Genomic DNA, 7,301 nt, shown 5'->3' on the forward strand with positions numbered 1-7,301 from the left:
TTAGAATTTAAACTCCGCATAGGCAGGGAATGTGTGTCTTGTTTTTTTTGTACTTTTTCTAGCAAATAGCATAATAATAATAATAACTGGCATTTGTTAGGCACTTACTTTGTGCCAGGCTCTGTACTAAGTGCCGGCGGGGGGTGGGGCGAATACAAGCAAATCAGGTTGGACATTGTCCCTGTCCTATACGGGGTTCACAGCCTTAATCCCCATGTTAGAGGTGAGGGAATTGAGTCCCAAAGAAGTGAAGTTACTTCCCGAGATCAAACAGCAGACAGGTAAGGAAGCAGGGATTAGAACCCAGGTGCTTCTGACTCCCAGGACAGTGCTCTATCTACTAGGCGTGACCATCAATCGGCCTCTAAGCAGATACCACCAATACAAACAATACTCTAATTAATCCCGGCTCCACCACATGTCTGCTGTGTGATCTTGGGCAAGTCACTTAGCTTCTCTGTTCCTCAGTTACCTCATTTGTAAAATGGGGATTAAAACAATGAGCCCCATGTGGGTCAGGGACTGAGTCTAACCTGATTACCTTATATCTACCCCAGTGCTTAGATCAGTACTTAGAACAAAGTAAGTGCTTAATAAATACCAAGATTATTATTTAGGTGATGAGACTGAAAATTAAATTAAAACACAACTCTTCTCCCACCATTCTGTTATCCTGAAGATTTTGTGGATCAGTTTGTTTTGGGAAACCCGGAATTTTTTTTTCTTCCTCTTTTTTCTCTTTGAATTTGCTTTAGGGGGATTTTAATATTGGTTTCAAGTGTCCATCACTTCCAGTGTCCTTTGATTAGCCCCAAAATTATTATAGATGAGTTACAGTCTGTAATATGTAAATTTTGATTTTAATCTGCTAATAGTTATACTAAATACAGCTTCACTGATGGTTAACTCATCCCTAAAGTATTTTGACGCTGTGTGAAAATACAGTCAAGAGATATATTCATCCTGCTTTCTTTTCATGGTTGCTACTGCTACTGTTTTTTTTTCCCCTTGCTGGCTAGGATTTATTCTTTCTTTTCCATTTGTTTTATTTCCTTATTACACTAAATCTGACATTTACAGTTTTAAACATTAATACCCAGAAGAGACAAGTTGAACACCAAAGTGCAATGTGTTTTTAAAAGGCTATAGTTAATGATAGCACTTATGAGAAGAAAACACTTAACATGTCAAAACTTTAGAACCCATAAAGTTCTAATGCTTCAAAATTTGAAAACTAACTCCCACAGTGTGTCATGCCATAATGGCAGTCTCATAATTATGATCCTTTTCAATACTCTGACTTCTTAATCTTTGAGCTTTTCTCCCTTTCTGGCCACCTTCCTGTCCTCCCAAGTCAGTGGAGTGGCAAGTAATGAGTTTCTGCAGCTTTGTGTTCAAAGAGGTGGGGATCAGGGTGGAAGAGCAGAGTTGCTACCCAGTGAGGTGGTTAACAATGCTATGGAGAGAAGGAAGATGGATAAACCCTTATTAAAAATCATATGGGTTTCTATTCACATTCCAAAAGCAGGGCTAAAAGTGGGAGCTACGAGGCTATTGTTTGATGAGGAGATGGATGGACAACCACTGGAGGTTCCTGAGGAATGGGCAAACACATATTGAATGGATTTTTAGAAAAATATCCAGGCAGCAGAGTGTGGTATGGACTAGAGTGGGGAGAGAATGGAAAAGGGGAGGTCAGCAAGGAGTCTGATGCAGTTATCAAGGCTGATAATCAAGTGGTACCATTCCATCTGGGTCCTCCATATCATTTTGATATTGCTGGTATGGAATTTCTTTACTTATGGACACCCTTCTATTGGACACATTGGTTGTACCTTCCACATACCTCAAAACCGAAAGGGGTTTCCAGTACTGTGTGAAAGACACTGGGTCAGCTTAAGTGTTTATTCAGATTACTACTAAAAATAACATTACCAGCAACAAGATGGAAGCCTTCAAAATGAAAACTCCAACTAAACTTCTGCTCGCTTTACAGCCAGTTCAACAGCCAACAGTAATTACAAATCAAATATTATTTTAAAGGTTAGCTCATTGCACCTAGAACAGCAGTAATCTTACCCCAACATATTATTTTTAGGGCTCAGTGTGAAGATGCGATATGGTTTCTGATATTTGCGTACAAAAAATTAAAGGGTCGCTGTGATTTTCAATACAAGTTTATGACCACAGATGTGTCACCTGAAGTTCAACTAATTGTATTGTTCAATAAGAAAACCAGAATCTAATTCTGAAAGGTTTTTTAAATTATTATTATTGTTAACCATCTCAGTGATTGGTGAGTATTTTTTCCTCTCTAACTTTGTAATCAGATCTTAATTAATTGCCTCATTTGGAGAATGAATAGTTTTGATAATTTCTAAGAAGCTGCCTTCGTTTAGTTATTCGTTGATTTAGGCTGAGATTTGTATTTGCTTAGTTAATTATAATTAATGTCTTGTTTTTGTAACTGCAAGGATATTTTAAAAAGTGATTATTTTCTTGTGTTTGGAAATCATGTCATTTTAAATGCTGGGACCACATCATCCATGAACCACAGTAACTTGGTCTCATGTTACTACCCAGTGGCACCGTGAGACAGATTCTACCCCATCATCACTAAGAATCTGGAAAATATTGTACTGCATTTGAAATTCTACTGTAGTACAGTATATGAGTAAATGTAGAGGAAGTAATTGGAGAAGCAGGGTTGCCTAGTGAAAAGAGCAGAAGCCTGGGAGGCGGAGGACCTGCACTCTGGCTCTGCCTCTCACCTGTTGAGTGACCTTAGGTAAATCATTTAACTTCTCTGTGTCTCAGTTTCCTCATCTGTAATAAAAGGACTCAATATCTGTTCCCCCTCCCATTTACAGTATGAGCTCAGTGTGGGACAGAGACTGTATCTAGCCTAATTATCTTGTATGGAACCCAGAGTTTAGTACAATGCTTGGCATCTAGTACGCATTTAACAAACACCGCAATTATTACAAAGTAGTTGAAAGTACAGTTGAAAAACATGTAGGCAAGTGTACTCACATGGTTCGTCAAGTTTCCCCTTACTCCTAACAAAGTCATAGCCACGACGCATAGTGAAAACCCTGACAGAACTTGAGGTGTCTGTGCCACAGTAAGGAGGACGTTCTAGATTAGAGGTTCTCTGAGTCCTTCTGACTCTCTCCGCTGCCCGTCTTCAGCAGGTTTCTGACTGCCCAAACGGAATAAACGTTTCCCGTTATAATTTGGATGTTCAGTTTGTTATTTAATGAAGCACAAATATGAAATGGACCGATTTACAACACAATCATATTTTAAAATGTGTCAAGGAACAAGAGAAGCAAAGGTGAAAATTGTTGGTAAAATGTAATGAACTACTGAACTAAAGACATAATATCACATTATTCCCTCTTTAGTTGTGATCACTGAGTAATATTCATTTTGGCTACTTGTTGCTAACAGGACACACTCTGAAGGTGTTAGAGCCATATTGCTGTTTAACTCTGTTGCAGTTATCAGGAAAATCGTGTTCACTAATTTTTTAAATGGGTAGCTATTTTCTATTATTTTAGTTACTAAGGCAACTTAAGAAGCAGCGTGGCTCAGTGGAAAGAGCACGGGCTTTGGAGTCAGGGCTCATGAGTTTGAATCCCAGATCTGCCACTTGTCGGCTGTGTGACTGTGGGCAAGTCACTTAACTTCTCTGTGCCTCAGTTCCCTCATCTGTAAAATGGGGATTAAAACTGTGAGCCCCACGTGGGACAAGCTGATTCCCCTATGTCTACCCCAGCGCTTAGAACAGTGCTCGGCACATAGTAAGCGCTTAACAAATACCAACATTATTATTATTAAATGTTTTGGATTATGCTCTATTTTACGGTTTATTCATCCCTCCCTCAGCCCCGCAGGACTTATATACATAATCATAATTTATTTATATTAATTCCTGTCTCCCCTCTCAGGTTTGCACATGGAGAGTTTCCAGTACTCTACCAGTCTCAGCTATGGGAGGGAGAGTCAAACAGAGGCCTGTCCATTCCATTCTTAGCTTGGGCAGTGGCTAGCGAGTGGAAGTCACTCTGCTACAAGTCAAAATTCACCCACACTACGCAGCAGCGGCATGGGAGACAGTCGATGGTGGAGACTTATGTTTACTGCGCAGAAGAAGGCAATGGTAAACTGCTTCCCTACTTTTACCAAGAAAACTCTATAGATACAATACCGGATGATTGCAGATGGAGAGCAGGGCGCTCTGGGAGAGATGTGTCCATGGGGTCTCTATGGGTCGAAAATGACTCAATAGTATAAGACAAGAATGCCTGACTCCCCCTCTAGAATGCATCTACAAACTCTGTTATATTGCACTCTCCCAAGTACTTAGAACAGTGCTCTGCACACAGTAAGCACTCAAATATACAATTGACTGATTAATTTTTTCCTGCTGCTTTACACTCTGCTCCTTATTTTTTCTAAAGCCCAACACTTGTGGAGTTCATTCTTCTTGACCCCAGTGTATGTGAGACCCATAGCATGATCCAGAGCAGAAGAGACAACCCAGGATTATGAAAGGGCTCGACTCTGGTCCCTTTCTCAAACGGTTAATATTATCAAGAGAAAAGAGAAGGAGTTGTTTGTTCTAGCCTACTTTCATCACATCCATTCATTTTGGAAACCAGAAATATTAAAATTTCCTCCCTGGAGTCAAGTTGAGAAGTAGATTGCACATTCCAGGAGGTCAAACAACGTGGTTTTTAAACCGAGTGAATGAGGATTTTAATGTTTGGATCATGTGGAATAACAGAATTTAAAAATTGGGTTTAAGGTTAGATGTATAAACTAGATGATATGCAAAATACTTTAAATTGCTGATCAGTCAATAAACCATTCCTTCAGTATACAGGGTGAAAACAATAATAACCGATGCCTCATGAACTGTCCAAGCAACAAATGTGGATAGATTCTCCTGTCCTTCCTTCCCAGCATTCTTCTTTGTTCTTTCTTTTTTAAATGTTATTTGTTAAGCAATTACGATGTTAGGCACTGTACTAGGTTCTAGGGAAGATACAAGCTAATCAGGTTGGACACAGTACATGTCACATACGAGGCTCACAGTCTTAATCCCCCTTTTACCCCAGCCTGACACATAAGTGCTTAACAAATACCATTAAAAAATAAAATTTTTCCCTAGAAAAACCCAGCTAGATTTTTCCAAATGCATCAACATTCTCTTTCTTACTAAGCTCAGCACAATTGTAACTGTGGCCATTATTGAAAAACCTTTTGACTGCCGCGAAAGACAAAACTCTTTTCTTCTGGCACACTGGCTTCTCAGCTAAATCATGAGGTCCTTCCCTCAAGCTGCCCACCTCTCCCAAACCCTCTTCTTAAACTCACTGTTCCTTAGTTGCCATTTCTTGCCCCTTTCGCTGAGCCATCCTGAGCTATTGGTGCCAGCGTTTTGTCACAGACAATGAAGATGATGAATGATGAAGTTCCCCGCATGTAAGCAGAAGCTATTAATAAAACTGCTCTTAATGGATGGTTGAAATGCTTCTTGCCACGCACCTCTTGCACTGACATTCGGGAAGAAGTAAAAGCTTAATCATCATTGTTCTCTATCGATCAAGGCTGACAATCTAAGTTTTGCAAACACAATCCTCCAGGTAGTCCTTCTATTACTTCAGAGTGCATTATCACAGCCAGATTGTTGGCCTCCTTTCTAAAGGAAGTACTAGACCCAAGATCACAAGGCTGTGTTTAGACCGTGTCGATTGGCCCACATTGTCTTTTCCTAACTCTGTGATCAGTGATTATGGAAGAAGAAAATGGGCATGGAAATATGTGACCAAATTGGATTCGCAAGCACCTGTCTGTAGGAATGCTCCAACCAGCACAAACTGATCATAGAGGGACTGACCTCCAGGGTATAGAGGATCGGAAAATGCTCTCACTAGATGGCCTGCAGCACTGAAATGAGCAATCATTCACAGACTAGCTTCATGGTGACCAAAGCAATGAAAGCACTGAGTGAAAACTCTGGAGGCAAAACAGGTTGAATTACCCTTTACAGACCATAATTCCTGGAGCAGTTGCTTCATATAACAAACAGGACACTCCATTTCCTTAGATTTAAACTTGTATTTCACAGCCATTTTCCAGGAACCATCGAGATTCCTTCTCATATAAAGGTTCTTTGACTTTGAAAGAGCTCATTTTATATCTTTTGAACCCATTTCAGAAACATGAACATTCTAAGCTCTCACCCAGCTCACCTCATCGCTTCTGATGCCACATGCTTATACATCAGCAGTTCCTTCCAACAACATGGCAAGCCGAGCTGATTTAAGCTCAGGTTTTTGGTAAAACACCCTCTCATTCCCTAACCGAGTTGTAACTAAAGCATGTAGGGAAAATGCATGCATTGGCTGAACTGAGTTCACGCTAGGCTCTGAAGAGTAAATCAAGATAACCTCTCAGACTGCTTAGATCAACAGTCAGTTGGTAAGGATCAAACCAATACTCATCTGAAAGGATCAGTAAGCAGAACTAATTTTCCCTTCTATTTTCAGAGGCAGTGTAGACAAAGACATCAATCCCCATTCAATCCATAAAACATGTTAGCAACTCAAGTACGATGATACAAGTACCTGGATAGTCTCAAGTGTCTAATAGTACTTTTTATTTGCCAAGTAGAGCTGTTGCCTCAGAAGCACAGATGAATACACTGCTATCTTATGGTCATTAAACTGTCAGTCACCTTCCCTCCTAATCTGCCTGCTTTATTTTGCATCCACTAGATGTTGTACAAAAGCAATGCCTTTTTTCTTCAGGTATTTCACAATCTGAGATGGATAATATTGAAATAGATACATAACATTCCTAGGCATTCAGGCAACTGGATTTCTCCACATACCCAAGGAATCCTACCATATTAAAGGCAGCTAGTAGACACAAACATTTTAAGTCTTTCAGGTATTTGGTGTTAATGGTCAAACTCATCCATTCTGTGTGTCTGGAGAAGAGGCACGGGAAAAAAAAGTCCAGATTTGAAGGAAGGAAAATGTGTGCAATAAACAGAGTTAAGTCAATCAAGGGATGCTTTGTTCATTAAAACTTTTCTGATTCCAAATCACAGGTCTACTTTGAAGCAATTGGAGAAAGTTTAGTCAATTTAGGCCAAAAGAATTGATGAGAATTAAAGTCCAAGCAATTCTGTACCATCTGATAGTTCTTAATGATCTATGCAAAATGAATCGGTGGTTTCGAATCAGCTAGTGGACAATGGGCACATTGAAAAACACCAGACCAGA

At 39.8% G+C, this 7,301-nt stretch overlaps 1 non-coding gene across 1 annotated transcript; it reads left to right on the forward strand.

Moving 5' to 3' along the window:
* Window positions 1–3,943: 3,943 nt before the first annotated feature.
* LOC114805967 lies at window positions 3,944–4,081 on the forward strand. Its single transcript, XR_003754098.1, has one exon. It is a non-coding gene; the product is annotated as a small nucleolar RNA SNORA7 (small nucleolar RNA).
* Window positions 4,082–7,301: the final 3,220 nt, after the last annotated feature.

Source organism: Ornithorhynchus anatinus, chromosome 20 (assembly GCF_004115215.2).
Source record: "Ornithorhynchus anatinus isolate Pmale09 chromosome 20, mOrnAna1.pri.v4, whole genome shotgun sequence".
NCBI classification, from domain to species: domain Eukaryota; kingdom Metazoa; phylum Chordata; class Mammalia; order Monotremata; family Ornithorhynchidae; genus Ornithorhynchus; species Ornithorhynchus anatinus.